Below are 26,810 nucleotides of genomic sequence, written 5' to 3'. Positions count from 1 at the left end.
ACAGACACGTACATCAATGAAAGCCATTAGGGAAATGGGCACAAATATGCCAACTGATTTTTGACAAAGGTGCAAAAGCAATTCGAAGGAGGAAGGGTATCTTTTTAAACAAATGCTGCTGGAACAATTGGCCATCCATGGCCCCTCCAAAAAAAAAGAAACTTGACCTAAACCTCATATCTTACACAAAAATATCTCAAATGAATAATGGACTTGAATATATAACATAAAATTATAAAACTTTTAGAAAAAAACATAGAAGTAAACCTTCAGGATTTCGGGCTAGGAGCAGAGTTCTTAGATTTGATACCAAAAGTATGATTTACAAAAGGAAAAATGATACATTGGATGTCATTAAAATTCAAAACTTTTGCTCAGCAAAAGACCCTGTTAAGAGAATAAAAAGAGAAGCTACAGACAGGGAGAAATTACTTACAAAGTACATATCTGGCAAAAGCCTAGTATCTGAAATATATAAAGGACTCTCAAAACTCAACAGTAAAAAATAAAATAAAATCCAATTAAAACATGTGCAAAAGACAGGAAGAGACATTTCACCAATGAGGATATACAAATGGCAAATAAGAACCTGAAAAGCTGTTCAACAATCATTAGCCATTAGGAAAATGCAAGTTACAACCACAATGTGATATTACTAAACATACATCAGTTAAATTAAAATTAAAAATACCAACACCAAATGCTGGAGAGGATGTGGAGAAACTAGATCATTCTTCCACTGCTGGTAGGAATGTAAAATGATGCAGCCACAAATTTGGCAATTTCTTTAGAAAAACTGCAACTAGTATACCACCCATCAGCTACCCTTTTGGGCGTTTAGCCCAGAGTGAAAAAAACCACTGATATTCACACAAAAGCTGTACGTGAAAGTTTATGGCAGCTTTATTCAAAATAGCCCCAAACTGGAAGCCAATCCTATATCCTTTAATGAGTGAAAGCTGTACCATGAAACTTATTCAGCCATAAAAACAGCAAACTATTGATACATGCAGCAACCTGTATGAATCTCCAGAGAACTAAGCCAGCGAAAAAAGCCAATTCGAAGAGTTTACATAATATATGATTCCATTTGTGTAACATTCTTGAAATGTCCACTAGTGGCTGCTAGGGGCTAAGGAGGGATTGTGGGTGAGAGGGAGGTTGATGTGGCTGTAAAGGGGCAACAAGAGGGATCCCATGGTGATGAAAATGTTCTGTGTCTTGACTGTATAACCATCGATATCCCAGTTGTGATAATGTACTAGAGTTTTGCAAATTGTTACCACTGGGGGACCCTAGGTAAAGGATACAAGGATCCTCTGTATTATTTCTTAAAGCTGCCTGTGAACCTACAATTACCTCAAAATACAACGTTTAATTTATAAAAGGAGGTATATGGTGAAAAGTAAAGTTTCCGCCATCATTGTCTCTTAGTCATCCACTTCCTCTTTCCAGGAACAATTTTCCTACTTATCTGTCCAGAATATTTTATGAATATACACGCTTGAACAAGACTATATCAACATATCTGTATATCTATATCTACATGGTATTTCACCATAGTTTTAGTTTACATTAATCTTTTTATGAGTTGAACATCTTTTCATACAAGGGTGATAGTATTCTTTTGCCTGTGAACTGTTCTTATCTTTCGCCTATTTTTCTCTTTGAGTCAAGTCTTTCTTTCTGTACCAATTTGTATGGATTTCATTATATATTGAAGACATTATCTTTTTATGGTAAGAGTTGCAGCTATGTTTTTTTCCCCACAGTTTGTCTTTAATTATTTGACTTTTTTTTAAAATTAATTAATTTATTTAATTTATTTTTGGCTGTGTTGGGTCTTCATTTCTGTGCGAGGGCTTTCTCTAGTTGCGGCAAGCGGGGGCCACTCTTCATCGTGGTGCGTGGGCCTCTCACTGTCGCGGCCTCTCTTGTTGTGGAGCACAAGCTCCAGATGCGCAGGCTCAGTGGTTGTGGCTCACGGGCCTAGTCGCTCTGCGGCATGTGGGATCCTCCCAGACCAGGGCTCGAACCCGTGTCCCCTGCATTGGCAGGCAGATTCTCAACCACTGCGCCACCAGGGAAGCCCCTAATTATTTGACTTTTTATGAGGTTCTTTTTCCCATACTGTAATTTTAAAGTTTTAATTTATCAAATATACTAATCTTTCTTTTTACGGCTTCTGCATCTTGTGTCACACTTAGAATGGTCCTTTCTCCTCCAAAACAATTTTTTAAAATTTCCCCACATTTTTTGTAATACTTTTATGGTTTTATTTTTCCTGAAGGATCCAGGCTTTTTCCACCCTTCTCTATTAGCATCTTTATTGTGTAAACTGTGGTCCTTTTGGTCACAAGATGGTTGTGAACCTCCAAGCATCAAGTCCACATTCTGAGAAGCAGGCAGGGGGAAGAGCAAAGGGAAAATGGACAAAGAAAATCAGGCTATTGACTCTGTTCCTTTGAAAAAACTATCCAGGAAGTTCCAGTTATCAGCTTCTGCTTACACTCATTGGCCAGAACTGGGTCATGTGCTCACTTTTAGTGTCATGGGAGTCTGGTGATGTGAATAATTTTAGCTGGGTACATTGATATCCCCCTTCCTAAGAAAATGGTAAAGAAGGCAAGAAACTAGCAGTGTCAGCCCCGAGATTACTTTATGATACACAGGTGCATTTTCTGGGTCCCTTCTTGTCTCCAAACTCTGTGTTTGCACTGCTTTATTGATTTCTAGCATCTACTGTAACTGTAGTCTGATGTCACTCTGATTTAAATTCCCTTATAAAAACTGCTTTTGCTCTCAGAAGCTTTTAAGCCTTTCTCTTTATTTTTCAAAATCCTGAAATCTCTTGTACCTTTAGGTGGGATCTTTTTGGGCATTCTTCTGAGATTTTATGGGCCCCTTCCAAGCTGGAGATTCTTATCATTCCTCAGCTCAGGGAACGTTTATCCTTCCCTCCTGTCTTTGATTGTTTTCTCCTCTCCCTTGTCTCTGTTCTCTACTTCTAAAACTCTTATTGGACATAGACTGGATTTAGTAGATTTTTCTTCCATGGTCTCTTAATTTTCCTATCACATTTTCCATCTCTTTGTTGTATTGCTCTATATTATGGAATGTTTGCCCAGTTATAGATTCCAGACAACTACCTTGGTTCTGTTATTGGTGTGACTGTTACATTTTGAAAATTATTATGTTTTAATTTCCAGGAACTCCTTCTTGTTCTTTGAATGCTTCTTTTTTGCAGCACCCTGTTCTCCATTTCTGAATGCATTATCTTCTTAAAACTCTCTGCAAATACTAATTATACTTTTTTTTAAAATGTCACTTCTGTTTTCTGAATAACAGTTGATCTCTTTATTCACCTGATCCTTCCCTTTTATGGAATCAGCTTTCCTTCCACATTGGATGATCCTTGGTTTAAGGTTCCCCTGCTTTGGTACAGGACTGTTTGCCTAACGGTCCCCTCTCATAAATAGGAGGACAGCCTCCTTACTCTGCTTACGTGGGCAGGGCACATGTTTCCATATGGGGTACCCTGCATGGGCACGCTGGGCAACCGAAAAGGAGCAAAATAAAGAGGACTTCCGTTTGGGGATATTAACCTTCACTGTGTTTTACTCCTGGGTGGAGCTGATTTTTTTGTTTCCCTAAGAATTGAATGGGAGTGATGGCTAGAGTTACCAAACTATTTATTTTAATACTATCTCAAACTCAACCTCACCTGTATCCTTCCCAAGCAGAACACCTATTGTCTTCAGAGATCAACCCTCAGGTTTTATTCTGAAGGCAAAATTTGCCATCAAATGCACGGCACTGAAGGAGGGGGAGAGGTCTCACTGCCTCAGCTGTTCAGAATGCAGTTTAAAAATAATAAATAGCCTGAGGATTGCTAAAAAATCCTCAACAGAGTCTGAGGGCCCAGTAAAATGACTGATGTTCATAATTAGAACCATCATGACTCATTGTTTACAGTTTATATTATATTGAGAATTTTATGTTTAAGAAGTTTGAGTAGTGTGTATTTTCTTTTAGAAAGTTTTGTGATTCCAATTAAAATATATAACTTTCAGTGGGTGAGCTTTATTTATTTGGGAAATGTACTAACAATAATGTCAGATAAATGAGGCATTAATCTAACTACAGATGTGAGTGTCTCTGTTGTGTGTGTGTGTGTGTCTGTGTGTGTGTGTACATGAAAGAAATACAGATAAAGGCTTAACTTGGCTTAACAACTTGGTCAAGAGTCAGGCCTTTTTTCAATTACCCGTTAAGGTGCTTAGCTCTGAGCTATGTGCTGTGAGCAACTAATTCCTAAGGAATAGGACAGGTGAACAGAGGCTCTGGGCCATACACTAAATTTATAATCAGATTGCACATTCATTATTCAGAGGTCTGTTTATAGTTCTATTATGAATTTCTTAGCTTGAGTATGATTTTTTTGTCTTAATGCCATTTTTTTTTTGTTTGTTTGTTTATTTATTTTTGGCTGTGTTGGGTCTTCGTTTCTGTGCGAGGGCTTTCTCCAGTTGGCGGCGAGCGGGAGCCACTCTTCATCGCGGTGCGCGGGCCTCTCACTGTCACGGCCCTTAATGCCATTTTAAGTGTATCTTTTGAGAAATAAATGTATAGTTTGGTTTAAACTATCCAAAATATATGATTCAAACTATCAATAGACATGAGTGCATGTCTCTAGTTAATTAAATCTCCAATTACTTGTTCCTCCTTAAACACCATTAGCCTAAGTAAAACTTGTTATATAAACAGATATATAGCATAAATCACTATATTTCTTCACTGGGGGTGGGGTTGTGTGTGTGTGTGTGCATGTATGTATGTGTTATATATGTATATATATACTTTTTGTATATACATGTATGTATATATACATTTTTTTTAAATTAATTTATTTTTGACTGTGTTGGGTCTTCGTTTCTGTGCGAGGGCTTTCTCTAGTTGCAGCAAGTGGGGGCCACTCTTCATCGCGGTGCGCGGGCCTCTCACTGTCGCGGCCTCTCTTGTAGCGGAGCACAGGCTCCAGACGCGCAGGCTCAGTAGTTGTGGCTCACGGGCCTAGTTGCTCCGCGGCATGTGGGATCTTCCCAGACCAGGGCTCGAACCCGTGTCCCCTGCATTGGCAGGCAGATTCTCAACCACTGCGCCACCAGGGAAGCCCTATACATATATTTTTGACAGAGATTATATCAGTCACATTCCATAAAGAATTCACAAACATAAAAATTCATGAGAGTTTACTGATAGACTTTGATTCAAGTTTTGTCCCATTTCAAGAACTGATATTTCTCCCACACTTTTATCACTAATTTTAGCTTTGTTTAATTTGCCCCATCTATATTTATCGATATCAGTAAAAGACAAAAACTTTTATCTCACATAAAATATATATATGTTTATATGCATACTGCTATGTATAAAATAGATAACCAGAAAGGACCTACTGTATAGCACAGGGAACTATCCTCAAAAAATATATATATATATTTATATATATATAACTGAATCACTGTGCTATACACCTGAAACTAACACAACATTGTAAATCAACTCTACTTCAATAAAAGAAAATATATGTGTTTAAAATTTTGTAACTGCTGGCATTTATTTACTTATTTATTTATCTATCTTTCAGTTTTATTGAGATATAATTAACTTATGGCACTGTATGAGTTTACAGTGTACAGCATAATGTCTTGACTTACATATATTGCAGAATGATTACCACCATAAGTTAACATCTGTCACCTCATAAAGATACAAAAAAAAAAAAAGAAGAAAGTTTTTTTCCTTGTGATGAGAACTTTTAGGATCTACTCTCTTAGTAACTTTCCAATATACTGTACAGCAGTGTTAATTATAGTCATCATGTTGTACATTACATCCCCAGGACTTATTTACCTTGTAACTACTAGTTTGTACATTTTGACCACCTTCATCCAGTTCTCCTGCCTGCTACCTCCCACCTCTGGTAACCACATATCTGGTCCCTTTTTCTATGAGTTTGGTGGGGTTTGTTTTTTTGTTTTTTAGATTTCACATATAAATAAGATCACACAGTATTTGTCTTTCTCTGTCTGACTTATTTTACTTAGCATAATGCCCTCAAGGTCCATCCATGTTGTCATAAATCTCAGGATTTTCTTTTTTATGGTTGAGTAGTATTCCGGTGTGTGTGTGTGTGTGTGTGTGTGTGTGTGTGTATGTGTGTGTACACATTTTATATACCATTATGATATCGGGAGAAAAACCAATGGCTGGGGTTGCAGAATGACTTAACTAGGTACTTTCTGTCTGCATTTCTCCTCATTTCATTCCCTCCCTACATGGTCAGTTTCTTCTTTTGCTGTGCAAAGTATGAATATGCTTCCTCTTCTCTATTCCACTAGGTCTGTAGACCCACTGAGTTTTGTTGATAGAGATTAATTCAACACATATTTTTTTGGACATTTATTGTGTCCTAGTTACTGCTGCCAGACTACACAGTTTGCTCCTTCACCAGAGAGAATTCATAAACTCATCTTACTAGTGTATCGTGTGTCCAATGGCCCATGTCTGGAAGCTGCCCAAAGAGAAACAAACATGGAGGAAGATCAGAGTATCTACGCTTGTGAGGGCTGCTAAAGGTTTGTCTTAATTCCAAATGGCAGGAATCGAATCCATCTGGGCAGGGTGTCTTGAGAAGCTACAGTAAACCAGAAGTAGTGTATTCATGTAGATTTTATGGGATTCCAGAGCAAAACCATGAATGAGTGTTTATTTTTAGTCCTCCTTACAAGGGTCATTTCAATTAAAGTCAAGTTAAAGGGAGTTGGTGAGTTTATCAGCCTAAATTTGATCTAACGTATCTTCTGTTTCTTTGCAGGGCCATGAAATTCTTCATGCTCCAGGATTTTTGTTTTCTTGAAAGCTTTGACACAGAGCTTTCATTGAGAAGGGGAAACGAAGAAAGAAGCAGTGGTTCCAAGTACCATGAGTAGCCTGACCCTAGGGGGAACACCCCAGGGTGAGTCAAGGAGCTGCCTTTTATCTGACAAGAGGCTTAGTGTAAATTATGGAGGTAAAGGGAATTTCAAGGGAGGAAAAATGAGCCAACAGAAAAACATCCTTTTTGAACACATCCTATTTTCTAGTTCAAATTCATCTCAAAGGCCATCCTGGACCAGCAACCCTGCCTAGTCCAAGCATTTTCACACTGAACCGAGAGTTGAAAAACCAACTGGGGCAGAAAGGTTCTTAAGAATAATGAGAAAGCATTAGACCAGATTTGGCCCAAACTTCACCATTTCTTAGTTTCAAGTCGAATTTAAACCTTTAGGGGCTCAGCCTTTTTTCTCTTTGCAAACCACAACATCCTATTTCTAAGAAAAGAGCTTTAAGAATGACTTCTTGGCCATCAAATAGCTGTTAGAAAACAACATTTTGATGAGTTAAGTGTAAATGAATCAGAAACATGTGGATTAGATTTACCTCAATGTCCATATGGGTTTGAAGGGAACTGAGGAAAAGTCTTAGGCAGAGTCACACTTGGGGTTTTGCTGATCATTATATGAGTGAGAAATAGGTTTGAGGGGTCACCAACCACCAACACTAGGAAGATGTGGTTGGTTGGTCCTACATGGCCTGTTGTCATTGTTGTTGTTATTATTATTATTATTGATGGTGTATGTGGACATTTATATTTTGTAGTTTTTTGTTCTTTCTCATCCTTGTTGCTCAGACCATCCCTATGAAGTGAACTGCCTGGCATGATGAAGGTTGGCAAGATTGGGCTTGGGACAGAGAACTTACTCTTGCTTTATCATCAAATGATGCTCAGTCTCTTCAAACATATGAGAAGAGAATCTGTTAAAATGTCTTTACATTATTTTAAAAGATATTTGTTTTAAATACGATGGAGGTGTTCCCATGTCAAAACTATCTACCACCTAAGGCTCCAGTGACTCCTCAAAGTAACACGGAAGTCAAAGGGAATTTCAAGGAAGGATATCTCAGCTTGAATATCACTCCTTCAAGAAGGATTCTATGACTCCCACAGTCTAAATTAGTCCCACCTACACCCTGTGATCATCTCCCATAGTGCTTTGTACTTTTTCTTCATAACATGTCTCACAATTATACAATTTTGTGCCATATCTCCTCCCCAATATTTTAAGGCTTCTGAACTGGGCTGCGTCTTACAGCTTACGTATACCTTTGGTGAAGTAGTGTTTCTTACAACTGATAATGTTCTAGAATCAAAGAAATACAACATTTGTCTGTGTTTGTTAATATCTATTTCCTTCACTTGGCTGTAGCTCCATCTGGGCAGGGGTTGTGTTCCCTTGGTTCTCCATCTTATGCCCCCAGCTGCCAGGGCTGTGTCTGGCACACACAGAAGGTATTGTGTGAATATTTGTAGAAGAAATGGGTTGAATGAAAGAAGGAGGGAGGGTTGGCTATGGACACTGCAAAAGTGACCACTGCAGTATGCTGTTTTCTCCAAGCTTGTCTCCCAAACTTTGTGCTCACAGGCCCTGAACTCAAGCCAGATATATCTGCTCCACGCGCGACCCCTCTTGATTTTGCCTTTCCAATTCCAACACATATATGAAAATTGAACATGATTTCCAGATACTCTAAGAAGACTTCTCCTCTGCTCTAATCCCTGGGTCAGAACCCAATGAGATATAATTTGGAGGCAGATGCAACGGGACAGCCCAGTGGATTAGAGGTAAAGAGGGGTAGGATTCATTTCCTGAGATGGTGAATCCTCAAGAATTTAAATCTGGGCCGGATAAACTATGAATATGCTGGTCTGAAGTTCAGAAAAGAAGTCAGATGTTAGAGATGTACATTGTAGAGTCATCAGTGTATAGATGGCATTTAGAGCCATAGGGACAGATGAGAAATTCTAGGAAAGAAGGATAGAGAGAAATGAGAAGAGGGCCCAGGGAAAAAAAACCTGACATTGAGAGGTAAGTAGAAGGAGTAGAACAAGAGAAGGGACATGGGAACGAACGGCCAGAGAGGTAGGAGGAAAACCAGGGGAGGGTGGGTTTCATGGGATCTAGGAGGGAGCAATGTTTCAAGATGCAGGGCCCAGTCCCCTGTATCAAATGCCGCTACCAAGGTGATGAAGATGAACCAAAAAAAGTGTCTATGGAACCTGACTCCATGAGGGTTGTTGGTCACTGGTAAGAGACGTTTGAGTGGGAGGGGAATGTAAGTTATACTTGTAAGAATTTTGTTTTTAAAGAATAGCAAAGATTCTGGGGCCAAGAGAGGCACCTTTCTATAGATGGGAGATAGTAGAGCCTGTGTGCTTGCTGATGGGAAAGGTCTAGAAGAGGTAGAGGCATAAATGAAGCAGGAGAGTAGGACCTGTGTCTAATCCTCCCCGAAAACCAGCGTTTTTTTAATTTTTATTTTTATTTTATTTATTTATTTATTTTTGGCTGCATTGGGTCTTCATTGCTGCGAGAGGGCTTTTCTCTAGTTGTGGCATGGGAGGGCCACTGTTGCGGTGCACGGGCTTCTCGTTGCGGTGGCTTCTCGTGTTGTGGACAGGCTCTAGGCACGTGAGCTTCAGTAGTTGTGGCACGTGGGCTTAGTAGTTGTAGCACATGGGCTCTAGAGCGCAGGCTCAGTAGTTGTGGTGCATGGGCTTAGTTGTTCCGCGGCATGTGGGATCCTCCCAGACCAGGGCTCGAACCTATGTCCCCTGCATTGACAGGCAGATTCTTAACCACTGCACCACCAGGGAAGCCCAAGGGTTTTTAATATCTATTTGCAGAGTGACAATCCCCATGGTCACTGTCCACTCCTCTTTCATCTTGAAATCAGTTTGGAGGGCGTGCATTGATTCCTTCAGGTCAAATAAGAGTCTTCTTGGGGTTACTCCTTGCCTGGACTTCTGTGTGACCTCTGCAGACAAGTGACTGTCAGAGTTACCCAGAACTGAGCAGGGACGTTTTGGTCTCATGAAACTTCCTCCACCGAGCTCAGAAACTGCAACTTTCCCTTTGAACACAATATGAATGCTACTGTGGACCTCAGAGGTTAATCCATTACAACGAAGCAATTAAATTTAGGGACCGTTTGGAAGATAAAAAGCAACGAGTAATAACCAGCTCAGAAAACTCAGCCATGATGGATTTCTATAATTTCCTCTGACTTCACACGGAGCCAAGTCTGGTGACCCAAGGCAGGATGGTGTGACTGCCCGGTGGTGTCAGAAATGCGAGGGGGAGATGATTTTTATTAAATAAGTTACTTCTGAAGCATTGGCCTCCCTTGCTTCCTCTTTCTCTCTCCAGAAGGTCGTTTGCCAGCTGGTAATGCATTTAACCCTTAAACATAGTCAACCTTGTGTTAGCCAGTGGGATCATTTTACAAAGGGAAGTGATCTAAACTGCTTTTTCTCCTAGCCAGGATTCTCAGTTTTGAATTTGGACTGCTTCCCCTCTGTTGTTAAAGTGGTTTAATTGCTTTGCTTGCTTACCCACCTCTGGCAGATTTTGTATAGATTATTGAAAAATAAATGCTTAGCTCGTCCTATTCTTCACTAAAGCACTTTACCCGTGAGAAAGAAGAGTAAAACGCTCTGACAAGGCTGGAGCTGGGAAGAAAACCCTCAGACCTTAATTTATTATTCTTTGGCTCTGTTCTCTGCACCTCTTTCTAGCTCACAAATCATGTACCCATCCTGAATTGTTCATCTCATAGACATTCCTAGGCACCCACTCTGCCTGTGGCACTGTGCTTGGTACCAGGGAGCATATAAATGTGTAACCACGTGGCCCCTGCCCTCTGGGAACAGGTCCCTGCTCTGTTTCAGTGGGGAGTCCAATGAGGTTGCTGACACAGTCATTTTAGAAGATTGTTTTCTCTGTGCCAAATTGCCCTGTCTCATTAATGACAGGCTCAATTTCCATCAGGTTCTTTGATGGGTCTTGCAAGGCGTCCAAGAGGGAGCTTCCTTCCAGCCCAGAATTGTAATTCCCTGCAGATACACATTGGCATCCGCCACTCAGGAACATAATGAAGTTAATTTTAAGAAAAAGCAAACACAAATATAACGGTGATCAGGAGAACAGCCACGACTGTCTGAGCCATTTCTTCAATGGAGGAATTAGCTCGTTCAGTAACCTGCACTGCTCCCCTTTTCCCCGAAGGATTTAAGGGGATGATTGTCCAGTTCAGAGGGCTGTGGTTTCAGATTTGCAATCAGGAGACTGAGTTGAGTCTCAGCTCGGATTATTTGTGCTCTGCCCCTTCTCAGCCTAGAGGACCCAGGTGTCATTAAACTCTCTGTCCTACCTACTTCATGGGGCTGGTGAGAGGATAAAGATATAATAACATGCATAAAGGACTTAGTTAAGAAATAAAGCATGACGCACATATTAGCTATTATTTCAGAAACCAAAGTTAAGAAGAGATACAGATCTTAATTTGGGAGGAATTTTCTTTTTTTTAAATTGAAGTATAGTTGATGTACAATATTATATGTTACAAACGTATAGTATAGTGATTATACTATACTTTAAAGATTATACTCCATTTATAGTTATTGTAAAATATTGGCTATATTCCCTGTGTTGTACAATATATCTTTGTAACTTATTTTATATGATAGTTTGTATCTCTTAATTCCCCACCCCATCTTGCCCCTCCCCCCTTCCCTCTCCCCACTGGTAAGCACTAATTTGTTCTCTATACCTGTGAGTCTGTTTCTTTTTTGTTATATTCACTAGCTTATTGTATTTTCTAGGTTCCGCATATAAGTGATGTCATACAGTATCTGTCTTCCTCTGTCTGACTTATTTCACTTAATTGGAGGAATTTTTCCATAGAGCTAATTGGCAGATCATTTCTTTTTTTCTCATTTCTTTTTTGTTTGCATCTCAGAGAATTAGCAACCAGATAGGAAGGAAATGCCATTATTAGAATATAAGCTGTCTGGGTGGAGATGAGGTTCCAGCCCAGGCATTTTCAGTGGTGTGGTTTCCAGAACTCTGATTTGCATACCTGCAACTGTCTGGCCCGCTGGTGACAAAAATACACCCAAGTGATAATATATTAAGCTTTGGTTGTCCAGGGTGTCTTCAGTTCTTACCTTGAAGTTCATTCCTTTGGGTGGAGGCATTGACTCCAAACAGATGGTTCTGAAGAGTGCTCAGCCCAAAGGCCCCTAGAGAGTCTGGACATCAGAGGACCAAGTGTGGCCTCTGCCAGTACCAGCTGCTTTGTCCTCCAGAGAGGCATCGCCTGCATCTGACAGGACCTGCAAGTGGCTCATTAAGCCCCTCATTAAGATGGATTTGTGAAATCCATCTTAGAAATTTCTTAATTGAAAATTAAACACGTATGTGTGCCTACATGCACATATAGACATCCATATATTTCTTTTTTTTTTTATCTCTAATCTTTTCTTTTTGTTTGTTTGTCCACCAATTGTTGGTGTTGACCAACTGTTTGCTCACCAATTGGTTGCTCACCAATGTTCTTTAAAAGAGTGTTTCTCAAAGAGTGGACATTAAAGGTCCACCTTTAGGGGAATGACTTGGTGTGTTTATTGAGGCTGCAGACCTCCAACTTTGAGACCCATCGAATAAGATTATCTGAAGGTGGGGCCCCAGAAGCTGCATCTTTAGCAAGCTTTCCAGGAGGACATCAAGCACACTCAAGTTTGAGAACTCTAAATACTGTCCACAGGATTTGGTAGTTTCTATTGCTGTTTCTTTCAGGTTCAAAGTTCCTGGTTTAGCACTCTTGATTTCATTTCAAACAGCTAGGTCAATTCTTATTAACTCTACATCCATCTTGAGCTTTGGTAGACCCTTAACCAGTTTTGCTTTTATTCTTCTTGGCCTGAAGATCATTCTTCTTTCCAGACAGAACAAAAGCAAAGCAGGAGTGTGAGTGCTCTACTTTCAGTATATCATTCTTCAAATATACAGCATGGAGATCAGCTCCTAGGCTTCTCTCTGATTGTGTAGTTAGTGCTGGCCACACAAAAAATCTCTTCTGACTCTTGCATTGTCACTAACCTCACTCATCGTAGACCAGGGTGACCAACCGTTCTGGTTTAGTTAGAACTCTCCCAGTTTTAGCACTGAACACTCCATGTCCTGGGAATCCCTTCAGTCCTACGCAAACCAGAACAGCTGGTCACTCTGTCAGGACTATGACCTCCTTGATACTCTTCTTCTGTATGTATATTCACATGATATTCATGTTTGATTTACCGTTTATCTTTTGTCTCTATTTCTAAAATACAATTCTGAGTTGTGTAAGAATACTGATTTATTTCAATTGCATTACCTTTTTCTTTTTTTTTTTTAAATCAGGTGGAGACATCACTTGACTTCTATTGAATAAAGGGATACTTGGAACTTTCCACATAAGCATCCTGTGTGAGGCGTCAGAGCTGCTCAAGGAATTGGCTTGCCACTTGGGTTCTTTTCCTATTTGCAGATGAATTCTAAACCATACAGATCTTTCGTTTGACTAAGAGAATGACACAAAGGATCTGAGACACCAAGAGGATGACCCTACTTAATAAATAAGGAAAGCAAGCCAGCTGATCTGTCGCTCAGTACAGAAAGGCAGGATGCTAAAGCACAGCCAATTCCTGGAGCTTAACAAGCCACCAAATGCTCACAAGGATGCCCAAATATCTCCAAGCTGATCCCATGCCTTCTGCTAATATCCCGCTTCTCGCACCTCTTGCTTCCACCCTCTGATGTGGGTGGTTCTAATGTCATTTGGGGAAGGAGCCGAAACCACAAGAAGGCTGTGTTGTATTGAGTTAAGAGAGGGGATTTCTTGAGATCTATATTAGTCTTAGTCAGAGTGCACACATTTGCAACAGACTTTATACTCTCTCCTCTGTGATTCTTTGGCTTTAAATGGATACTAAATTTCTTAAAAATGACTTCAAGCTAGGCCAACTTTTAATTTTTTTAAAGTTACATCAGGTCCCCTACTATTTAAAAGGGATATAGGAATCAGTACCAGGGGCTAAAATTAAATAAAACCCGCAAATTAACCATTGGATCTACTTGAGGCATTTCCCTCTTTCCTTTCACTTGAGATCAAAAGATGATTTTCCATCACAGTGATAACTGCTTCCCCACTCCTTTTTAAGATCTTCCCAACACTTTCTCTTGGCACTCTGCTCTTGGCACCTCCCATTATCTGCATCTGGGTGGCACCGTCCATGCCCTCCAGTAGAACACAGCCTTCTCTGGCCACAACACATCCTCCCTCCTGTCCTGGTCCCCTCACTCACTTGTTTTCCAGAAACCTTTCCATAGCAGATTTGTGAATTTTAACATAGCTGTCTATCTCCTTGACTTGTATTACTCCGCCTCCTTTTCCCAAAAATGTCCTCTTCTTTGGAATTCTAGTTTTAAGATCCATCCCACTAGGTTGTAGACCCATCTCATTAAGACGTGGAGATGCCTGAGAGAACATAGTCCATGAGATCATCTGAACTTCTCTTCGTTTATGCATCAAATCAAAGGCTATCTAGATTTGCAGGTAAGGTCTCCTCTCTCTCTTCCAGATACAAGGATACCTTTAAACTCCACCTGGAAATGCTTAAGAAAACCTTAAGCACCCTAAAATCCCTCCACCATGATTGGAATAAATCCTCGGATTAAATTATCATGGTGGGGGCTTCCCTGGTGGCGCAGTGGTTGAGAATCTGCCTGCTAATGCAGGGGACACGGGTTCGAGCCCTGGTCTGGGAAGATCCCACATGCCGCAGAGCAACTAGGCCCGTGAGCCACAATTACTGAGCCTGCGCGTCTGGAGCCTGTGCTCCGCAACAAGAGAGACCACGATAGTGAGAGGCCTGCGCACCGCGATGAAGAGTGGTCCCCGCTTGCCGCAACTAGAGAAAGCCCTCGCACAGAAACGAAGACCCAACACAGCCATAAATAAATAAAAAATAAATAAATAAATAAAAATTTTTAAAAAATTTTTTTAAAAAGTTAAAAAAAAAAATTATCATGGTGGAACCAAAGAAAGAAAGGTGCTGCCTTTCAAAGTTATAGTCTTGCCACCTCCTAGAAGGAAGGCAGACCTTCTACTAAGTGGGGAGCTGCTCTTTTTTTAAGAAGTCACTTTAATGAGCCTTTGATTATACATCCTGTTCTATTTATATGGATGCCTTTGAGTCAAAGAGAGGCCTAAAATGGTTTTGCGTGATTTTTGTGAAAATTTCGGTGTCCTTTGGGTTAGCCTAAGGGCTCACCATTGGGGGAAGGGAGGTAATAGCAGGCAGAGGCTTGGGGAAGAAAGGTGATGAGAAAGGAGCCCTGATTCGTGACGGATCTGGAGTCACCATCTTGGATAGTGGACATCCAAGCCCTCATGAAGGGCTAAGACAACCAACTTTATTAACATTCATATCAGATATCCAATTTTAAGTTGTTTCCTGTCCTCTGTTGTAATCCTTCAAAGTCTGTTCCACACAAGATTGTTGGGTTTGCCTTGGGGAATAAAAGGAGGCTGACCTGCCCTTGGTGGCAGTGTTACGGGTGAGAGGATCATGGGCTGAAATCAGATATGACTTGAGGGAAACCAGGAACAAGGGTTTAGGGCTGGCAGGTAGAGGCAAGCTCCTTGTCGAAATCCTGAGAAATACTGGAGAGGCATTGGATTCCCCATAGTTATGGAAGGTAAAGACTTGAATTATTTTATCTGACTATTCGACAGATGATAATACCCAAAGCTTGTAGACCTGGGGTCACTTGGGTTATATTATTTATGAGAATCCTTCTTTTTGAATAGCAGACAAGCTAAAACCTTCAGGGAAGATATCAAGTCTCTCAACAGACTTTCATAAAGTCTCTCAACAGACTTTCATAAACACTGTTGCTTGGACCCCGTCCACTGAAAATTTAACTTGCATAGTAATTTTCTCATGTTTTGCTACTTTCCTCTGACACAACACAGATACATAGCGGTGTTCAGAGACAACAGCTCCACTTTTGGACATGCACTGAGTACTTCTATTATTATAGCTGCAGGGTGATCTGAAACGTCCGAGATAGGGCAACAGATGAGGGGAGTGTGTCAGAATGTATGAAACCGACTCAAGGTCCTGAAGGAGGATGGCTGAGTGTGTGTCACAGAATCAGTGCCTGAACTTGGGTTGCATGTGTGTTGATGAATACATCTTAGGATGCCAATGTGGTGAGTGGGACTTAGCAGCAAGAGTGTTTAAGCAGGGGTGATATTTTTTGTCTGGAGGGTAAGGTGCCTTGTGCATCCAGGAACTTCTGTTTGTGAGAAGCAGGACTCCAGGCAATGAGAAAGAGTATGGTAAACATGCCCTGAACCTAGGGAAAGATGCCTGGCTAGAACCATGTGTTCATTGAAATGAATCTAAGATAATGAACCTCTAGTACCTGATCAGCTGCTTACCATTGCCACAGACTCCTGAGGGAGAGGGACAGAGGAAACGTACTTTATTTCTAACCTAGACTTTGGCCCCATGCCCTTGTCTGGTGTCATGCCCGAGGCACTGGGATGGGTCTTATGTGAACTGTAAAGACATTTTTCTCCTGTAATCCAAGACCTAAAGTCATGGCTCTTTGGCCTCTTCCCACTGGTTTCTACTCTCACCTCTCTCTTAGTGAGGGTGCACCCAAAACGATGAACCCAAGAGAAAGAGAATATTGGCCAATTTCATGCCCACATCATCTCCTCCTGTCCAAAGCTCACTGTCCAGAGCAGAGATCCAACTGTCCTAAGACTTTGTGATTTCAGAACTCTTCCTCTTGGAAATGGCAGAGAGATGAGAGTCTTGAGGAAGCCACCCAGAGGGGAGTAGGAGGCTTTGAGCTACTTGCAGAGGTGAGAGGCCGTCACAAATATTATGTTAGGGTGGAGACTCACATCAGTGGGCTGTGCTTCAGAGCAGGGCACCCGTCCCCATGGAAATAACAGGATAAGGGGGGAACAATGACCGCGAGGATGAGGCTAAGGCTGGAGGTTTGGTGGACACAGAATGCTCACCTCGTTCCCATCAGCTCCCAAGACTAATTCTAAACTAGTACCAAACATGCCCATTGGTTGGGATGGGGCTTCTGATCTGCTGCCTGGCTTGGTTAGGGCTGAATTGGGGCCAGAATGGGTCTGGGATGGTAATGAAAAGAGATCAAGTCTTGCAGGTCATGAGGCTGGGACAGGAGGGAGGGATAAAAGAATCATGCATAAGATACTATGGGCTCTGTCTTTCTTGACCCTGGAGACCCACGTTAGTCCTCTTTAAGGTTTCCTGCTCAGGCAGGATTGGGACAAGAAATTCATCTGTAGCAATTCTGCAATGACATCTCTGATATACCTGGGAGAGGGTCATATTTTCATACAGCAGCAGGAAATTGTCAGATGAAATGCTCATTGCAGACTCAGCCATGTCTTTGGTTAGTTGTCACCTAGCTATTCTGATATATTGTTTGAACATATTGGTTTCTTGGCTAGATTTATTGCATTTAATACACTTAACAATATGTACAAATCAGTGCAGCACTGATTCAAACAATAAGAAGGGACGCCAGGACCAGTTGGATAGATGCCACACCCAATCAGAAGGGATGCCATGACCCATCAAAACTGATAGCACCACACCTGTGTAGACCAGACGAGGGGCAGCCCAGGTCCCAGGAGAGCTTGGAATAATTCATTCCAACAGGAGCCTTCTACGAGTGAGAATTTCAAGAAAGTATGAGAGGCTTGTCGAGTTTGTAGTTCTTTAAATTCTTGCAAGAGGTGCCTTGAGGCAAGGCTGGTCTTCTTAGCACATTGCAGGGCAAATGCAGTGAAACTTCGTGAGGGTAAAGTGGCAACCAGATCTTGGCCACTGGCCACCACTCTTCTGCTGAGAACTTTCAAGCAAATGTGCGTGGGGGGCGGAGGCAGAAAGATACACGCCAAGTTTAGCTTGAATTCCGTGGAGACCGATATGCACACTCAGGCACATGTGCTGATGTTCACGTGTGGGAGCTCACACGGCACTCCTTGCTGGCTCGGGCTGTTGTGGTTCAGGGGAGCTGGGCCCAGGCAGAGCCAGCGGCTGGTAAAGGCATTGTTCATTGTATTGTGAGTGACATGAAATCCACGTTTGCCAGCCAGCCCACATAGCTGTGGCGATGTGAGAGGCTCGCTTTAGATCACGCATTCCACTGCCGTGCATGGATTAATATATGGCTTTGAAAGGGCTTTTATTTCTTTCTTTCAAATTTAATATGAGAGTATATGAGGAAGAACATGGTAGCAATTAGCTGCTGCCATGAATTTTATGAGCAGTTTGCAAGAAACCACATTAATGACTCCACGGGTAGTGCTGAGATCAATTTTGCTATGTTATTTTTTCTCTTTTTCCCCCTTTCCCTCTTAAAAGGCCAGTCCAAAGCTCCAGGATGGTATCAGGTGGGTGGTCCTAATGGTGAAGTTTCTTTCTTTCAAGACAGGTAGCCTGGCTCATCCCGACCTTGGATCCGGCACAGAGCCTGTCAGATGGGTCTAGCCTTGTTCTGGAACCTGGAGCAGCCATAAGGATGGGAAATAGTCTCGCCTTGGTTCTGACAGGTGGAGAAAAATCCTTGCAAGAAGTGTCCTCAGTGAAGCTGCTACCAAAGACAAATCAAATATCCTGCATGTTCCTCAATTTCAGCAAAGGGAATCAGAATAAAACATGGGTATTAGCTAGGAAAAAAAAATGGAAGCGAACAGTCTTTATAAATTCTCAGGAAGCGTGGCAATGGTTTAAAAATATTTTACCTGAAGCCAAGGGAAAGGGTTGGTATTGGATAAAGGGACTGTATGCAGGAAGCCAGTCTCTGCATAGCTTTTTGGGACCATGTGATGAAGCCAACTGTGGTCTATGTTCAAAAACGATCTGGATTCTTGAAAGAAACGAAAATAAGTGTGTTGCCAAGTTACAAACCTTGATCTAGTCATGAAAGGAAAACCTGTAAACATAAAACAAGTGAGATAGAGTCCCAGCCATGGTAGCGAAGCAGCTGGCAGGAGAGGTAAATAAAAAAACCAAACCCAACAACAACAAACATAACAAAAAGCAAGAAATGCCTTAGGCTGCTTGAGGAGAAATCGATATGAAGGTGGTGAGAATAGAGCTTTGACTTCTGATTCTTTTCTAGGACAGGAGAAGTTAGCAATGGAGAGCTCTGGGAAAAGCAGAGCCGAGATGGAAAACTGAGGCTTCTTCTGAGATTAAGAAGAGATGGATATATGTCCAGGAGTGGAATTGCTGGATCATATGGTAATCCTATTTTTAGTTTTCTGAGCAACCTCCATACTGTTTTCCACAGTGGCTGCACCAACTTACTTTCCCACCAACAGTGTAGGAGGGTTCCCTTTTCCATGTGGACAGAACTATAATTCAAAAAGATGCATGCACCCCTATGTTCAGAGCAGCACCCTTCACAACAGTGAAGACATGGAAACAACCGAAATGTCCATCGACAGATGAACGGATAAAGATGTGGTACATATATACAATGGAATACCACTCAGCCATAAGAAGGAATGAAATAATGCCTTTTGCAGCTACATGGATGGACCTAGAGATTATCATACTAAGTTAAGTAAGTCAGACAGAGAAAGACAAATACTATATGATATCATTTATATGTGGAATCTAAAGTATGACACAAATGAACCTATCTATGAAACAGAAACAGAATCACGGATATAGAGAATAGACTGGTGGTTACCAAGGGGGAGGGGGTTGGGGGAGGGATGGATTGGGAGTTTGGGGTTAGCAGATGCAAACTATTATATATAGGATGGATAAACATCAAGGTCTTACTGTATAGCGCGGGGAACTATATTCAATATCCTATGATAAACCATAATGGAAAAGAATATAAAAAAGAATGTATGTGTATGTATAACTGAATCACTTTGCTGTACAGCAGTGATTAACACAACATTTTAAATCAAAACTAGACTTCAGTTTAAAAAAAGAAAAAGAAAAAAAGAAAAGATGGGCCACCTATGGGTGAGAGAGGGAATCACAGCTGCCTCTGGAGAACAAGCACATGTACCATCCTTCACGTCAGCTGAACTGAGAGTTGTGGTTTAATGTCCAGAAAGCCTTTGGGCTTTTCACTCAGGCAGAGATTCAGGATGACCATAAAGGAGGATCTGATTAACACAGATCAGATCTGTGTATTTTCCCTTAAAATATACAAAATGATAGTGGTTTGTTCACTTTGCTTCATCTCAAATGTTTTCATGAAGCAGCATCTTTTTGACCAATAGCAAGTAGAAAAGTCATGATACTACATCTACAGTGGCTTGAATCTCTGACTCACTTGAATGCTGGGCACATCTGATACTTGGCAGTTTGTTTGGATGATGGAAACAATACCATCAAATATCATCTGCTAGAAACATGATTAAATGGCCTCTTTCCTGACATTTCCTGATGAAAACATTGTATTTTAGCTCAGACATGAATATTTCAATAATACAGAACTAGACTGTTAGTAAACTTGGCTCAGTGAAAACATTCCCCATTTAAAGATTTTTTTGATTTGGGTTCAGCTTTTTTTAGAATGGGCCACCTTATAAAATTTCTGATGCCTTAGCTAAATATTGTCAGATTGGAAAGAGGCTATGACAAACATGTGTGAAGGAGTTTAAATAGCATCATTGGTTTAAAACATAGTGTGATTTAAATGTAAATGTAATTTAAACTACAAACAATGGTGAAATGACTCTCCATCTCCTCTCAAATAAAGCAAATCAAACACAAGGTCAGTGTTAATAGAAAAAAGAACTTGTGCTGGGTATGTGAGTTTTCACTGTATTTTGTTTTTTAAACCATGCATGTATGTTATATAAATTCTTTTTGCTATTTTTCACAATAAAAGAGTTTACAAAAGTAACTTGTTGGAACTGTGAGCTTAACCTCCCTCCTATACATGCATGTACACATGCACACATTTAGTTAGTGTACACACACACACACATTTAGTTAGTATGAGTCAAATCCTCATAAAATTTCTAGATTTGAGTGACACAGAGAGTCAGGAAAATAATGAGAGGGACCAGCACGATGACGGAACTCTGAAGACTTTGGCATCCATTGTGTAACCTAGAGAAGACAAGGACCTGGTTGATTTAATAATGGTCTCCCAGCTTATGCAGGGTTTTTATGCGGAAGATGGTGTCCAGCTGTTTTTCATTTCTAGTGAAGACAGAAAAAAAAAAAAAACAAAAACTGGAGGAGCTGGAATTGCATCAGGGGAGATTAGGTTGGAGATGAAGGAGCAGGTCCTGGTTGAAGGGTTGTGAGACACTGGAACGAACAACCAAGGAAGATTATGAAATCCCCATCTCTGGAATTCTTAAATGAATGTGATCTGCGTGAATCAGCGCGGTGGATTGGTTTAGATATCTGCCTGGGATGGCTGAGCCGACCGTTTCCGTGGGCCAAGTCCCCCTGGGGCGCCCTGACTCTGCTGCACTGAGTGTATTGCACGTGGCAGGGAACCCAGTACGTGGAGCCAGAAGCCTGCTGCCTCGTGGCGAAGCTGCTGGTCTGTGTGCTGGGTAAGCTGACACTTCACGATCCTGTAGACTCGAACGGCTCCAGGGGCATTTAGGATCGTTCTGACTGCCAACTGCCACCTTGAAATAGGAAAAGTATTTTAAACAAACCCTCCAGGACATGCAGGCTGAGGGTGTATTTGCAATGCTCAGAATACACGGTCACCGGACACCTCGGAGAGGCAACTGAAAACTATTAGCGCAGCAGGAACCCCCGCGGAAAAGAGATGTGGGGAGCGGGAAGATCTGAACATTAAACTTATCTCCTCTCTTTCTCTTTCTAAAACATTTTTTGACATAGAAGCTAAATGTTCTTGATGACCAGATTTCTCTCTCTCTCTTTCATTTTTCTTTCTTGAGTTCTTTCAAGCTTTTTTTTTAAACATAAAAACAAAATATTGAAAATATGACAATTAGGTCTCATGGATGCTGAGAGGCAAACGCAGAGAATTTGAAGGAGGCAATTCAATTTTTTTGTTAAAAAAATAAAAGCCCAGAGCTTTGCTTTCCTTATAAAAGGATACTTTTCCTTGTGTCTGTTTTAAATATATTTCTTAAGGTGATGAAACATCCCAGGGAACAGAGCTGTATGTGAAGAGATTTGTGTGGAAAGGAGGATTTTAAAAACTTTCTTTTTTTTTCATCTTCCCGAGGCAGCCCAGCCTCGTACTTCAAAAGAGCTGAGCAGAACTTCTACCTAAGGGACAGCTTACCTCCCCCAGCGGGCTTGGTTTCCATACCATGGTTTTTCTGGAAATGTCCTCTTTCCATACGCTACCTCTGAGTCACGCCTCATTAAGAGCGATGATTATGATCTCCTCTGGACGTTCTGATGGTGCTGAGAATCGGGAGGATATTTTGAGCCCTGGAATTCAGTCTCTGCCACATGTTTGGATTAACAACCAGTTAAACCTTGCTAAGGCAATATTTTTCTATGCAGTTAGTTTTTATACCAAACAAGGTTTGTAGTAACTGGATGCCCTACTTGAGCAAAACTGTTTACCAGAAAATAAATCACTCCTGGCATTAAGAAAACACAAGCCCAGGGATTCGCCAGCCCAGCCTCATCCCGTTCATTTCTCATAAACCTAGCCCCAGACATGTGCATTCTCATCTACGATGACTTATGCTTTGAATTGTGGTCTCTTTATTTCCATGCCCATTATAATGCTTACCTAAACATTTCCCTCTGTTTAGCTGCGGTGCTTCTGGTAATGACTTCTATTTGGCTGCTGGGAAGCATTTGCCAGCCTTCAGCAAGCCCTATGGAAAAAAAGAGAGAGAGAGAGAAGGAAGGCAGGAAGAAGGGAGGAAGGAAGGAGGGAGCAGGGAGGCGGAGAAGGAGGGAGGGAGGGAGAGGGAGAGAGAGAGAAAGATTGATTGAGGAAGGAAGGGGAGAAAGGGAAGGAGGGAGAGCAGAAAAGAAGCATAGTTTTTTCCTAAGAGGCCATAGAATAACAGAGAATTAGAACTTGAAGCGATTTCAGGCTTATCTAATTACACCTCTGTGATTTGTAGATGAGATACATAGGAGCATGACTGGCTTTGGGTACCATAGGAGGCAGAAAGGTGGGATGTGAACACAGGTCTGCCAACTCCTGTTGACCTTTGCCCTGCGCTGAAATTTCTTCTCTCCTCCGGTAGTTTTCTTTTCCACCGGAGAGCCTGAATGCCTAAATAAGAGGTTAGAAAAACAAGATACGGTTGGCCAGGTGCTCTTGGGAAGAAATAATGGAACTAAGCTGAAGTTGGCAGTCTTTCCATTATGGTAACCAAGAGAGTCAGCGGGTTCCAGGGTGCAGCCGCACGCTGCCGATATGGGACAGGGCCTCCTACGAATGTTCCTGTCCAAATTCTGGCAGTCACTTAACACCAGTCAAAGCCGTGTTGGAAGAAGCTGTTAGTTATGCAAATGTCAGGGAAAAACAGGAAAATGATCCAAACATATGAGTTGGTCAGATTTTGAGGATTTTGTTGAAATTCTTATAAAAAATTGAAGAACATCCATTCCTTGAGTAATGATTTGTTTATTCTACTGACCTCAAGTCAGAGCTAGTAGCTCTAATCACTTAGAGTAAATCTACTTGGCTTTCTACCCCTAGGAAGGCCCGATCCTAGTCAAGTCTGTTCATAAAGCATAAATGCCATACAAAGGAAAAGGTGCCCCCAAAATAATCCAAAAGATTTAGAATGAGCTCCCTCATCATTTCTTCAATCTGACTTTTGCATATTGGAATATTTTTGGAGAATTTGCTACTCGTGTATTTTCGACAATAGGTGCAAACTCATGGGTTGTGAGAATCCAAAAATGAGTTGTTGAGCATGTGAAGATTTAGCCATTAATGAAATAAAATTTTTTTTTCTTCCAAGTAGACTTTTTCCTTTGCTTTAACTGAGTACTGTCATTTGTCAGAGAGACTGGGGTCATGAATGTAACTTCAAGGGAGTTCCCCTGGTTCCCTTGTTTCAATGAAAAAGCCATATACATGGACCCACACTGAACTCGGATTCTAGCGTTGAAACCACTTCTTTAGGCCTAATTTGCATAGGCTACAAATATCTTGAGAGCTGGGGCAAGATTTTTGAACCGACCACATTATCCAGCATCTTTCTTTGCAAATACAGTGGATGAAGGAACCCGTAAATGAATGAAGGCCAGGATGAATCATTTCATAGCACAATGTGATTTAGATATTCCTATGCACATAACCATACAGCAGTCATTACTGGGTCCTTGCTGTGTGTAACGCTCTGTGAGAGGCACAGAGTGAGACAAACAGATGCATATAATAGCAGATGGTTTCTGCCCTCAGGGAGCTTACACACTGCACAGGGCAGAGCCCCAATTATCAACCTCTCCCTCTTGGTGACATCGCAGGTCATGTCAGCTGTGGGGGTCACCATCATCCCCAGGGGTCCCCCATCACTCATAAGAGGTCTGGCTTCGTCTCTCTTCTCCCTGCAGGTTTTCCTCCATCCCCTCTCTCTCCCTTCCTACCCACTTCTGATGTCAAGGCACCTGGCTGGAGGACCAGTGCTGATGGGTGGGATTCTTCATGTATTTGACAGTTACTGAATATTATTAGGGGAAACCCATATAAAATTGCAGTTTTTGTAGGTCAGAAACAGTCAGTTATCAATAAGTTCATATGTTTAAATCAAATATTTAGCACATTTGTATGAAGTGGATAGCCCATGAGCTTTGGAGGTGTTTTAGATTTTTCCAAGAAGTCTGTTTTCTAGGACCCTCCCTCAGCCAGACAGGCCCAGTGTCAGTGGCGAAGGGTTTGGGGTGCACTGTCCTTCTAGGAGGGGAGAGTTGATGAGGTTATGTTCATTCCAGCTGAGGTACCCTGAGCTGGAGGGATGCCTTTGGTGTGAAGAGTATTTTGAAAACTCTTGTTTGGTTGCCAAAATAATCTGATTTGGATAATTACATCATCAAAATTTAAAAGTAAGTACAACTATATGAAAAGGTCTGAGAGCTCAAAATGATGTGACTTAGTGAGCCCCTGTTTTTCCTGTAATCCCTCCTGTTTCATTCATAGTGCTGGCTTGAAAACCTACTGACTTCATTTGGATCTGAAAACATCCAATTTAAAAAATAACTCAGATATTACCATTCTTGCTTTAAAGATGAAGAAGCTGAGATGGTGACTATAGTTAATAATATTGTATTGCATATTTGAAAGTTGCTTAGAGAGTAGATCTTAAAATCTCTTATCACCAGAGAAAATTTTTCGTTACTATGTATGGTGATGGATGTTAACGAGACATATTGTGAGGACCATTTTACAGCATATACAAACATTGAATCATTATGTTGTATACCTGAAACTAATAGAATGTTATATGTCAATTATACCTCAGTAAAAACAAAAAATTACTTTGTCCAAAAAATGCATAAAAAAATAACTCAGGTAATACATGATCATGTAGATATTAAACGGAAGAAAAAAAAAAGAAGAGGAGGAACAGGTGTAGGGGGAGAAGGAAAAGAAAAAACATTAAACCTCTGTGAACACAGCCTAGAGAGAGCTGAGTTTCTTGTTTCGGTGAAGCTGCTTCTAGACTTTTTTCCAAACAGGTTATGTTTTGAAAATGCAAATATTCTAGGGAGGTGGAGGGGAAACTATTAATCACTTATAACTTACTGCAGATTAATGATAGCAAACGCTTCCAGAACTGAAAGTGTCTTGAAAAATATTTCAGACCCATCCTCAACCAGGGGTAATTTTAGCCCCCAGAGGACGTTTGGTGTGTCTGAAAACATGTTTGGCTGTCCCAGCTCAGGGCTGCTCCTGGCATCTAGAGAGCAGAGGCCAAGGATGTTTCTAACCATCCTATAATGCACAGGACAGACCTCAACAACAAAGAAGAATTAGCCCCAGATGTCAATAGTGTCAGTAGGTGAAAAAGCCTGTTTTTGACCAGTTCCCTTACTTTCAGAGTAAGGAGTCCAGAGTTGGAAGATCATTTACACAAAGTCACTCAGCCAATAGCAGGAGAGGGATGAGAACCCTTGCCTCCTGATTCTGAGTCCAGGGCTGTTTTCACTGCACTGGAATGAAAGGCTTTTCTCCCAGTATCTTGTTGACACCAGCAATGTGAGTTGAGGAAGTAGAAATCTTGATAGCTAATGGGGGACTCAGGACAATATGAGGGGATAATTCCAAAACAGAGGTCTGGGAGGAGAGGCAGATCCAGTTAGTGGGAGGTGAGAGCCTGCAAACAGCAGAAATGGAATAGCCACAGAGCACAGAGGGGGTGATGGAAACCAGTTCTAGAAAAGGCACAAAAAGAACAGTGGGGATAGATCCCCCCCAAATATTTCTTGCTTGGCAGTTTTGTATGAATATTTTTAGGGTGACTAACTTGTCCCTGTTTGCTTAGGACTGTCCTGGTTTAAAGTCTAAAAATCCCATGTTCTGGGAACCCCCTCCATTCTGGGCAAACCAGGAAGGTCAGTCACTCTATTTCCCATTCCCTCACATGAAAAGACCTGATGAAAGTGATTCTGCCACATTGCATATTAGTTTGGTGAATTGGAGAAATTTGGTGAAGGGTACCTGGGACCTCTCTGTACATTTTTGCAACTTCCTGTGACTATACAAGTATTTCAAAATACAAATTTCAAAATAGATTATTAAATGTGATATGAATGAATAACTAACCCCTCAACTGAAACTTCAGGGCGATTTCATGGGGCCAGATGGGAC

The sequence above is a fragment of the Balaenoptera physalus genome (assembly GCF_965194825.1).
Source record: "Balaenoptera physalus genome assembly, chromosome: 11".
Lineage (NCBI taxonomy): Eukaryota > Metazoa > Chordata > Mammalia > Artiodactyla > Balaenopteridae > Balaenoptera > Balaenoptera physalus.
Note: the sequence above shows the minus strand (reverse complement) of the source record.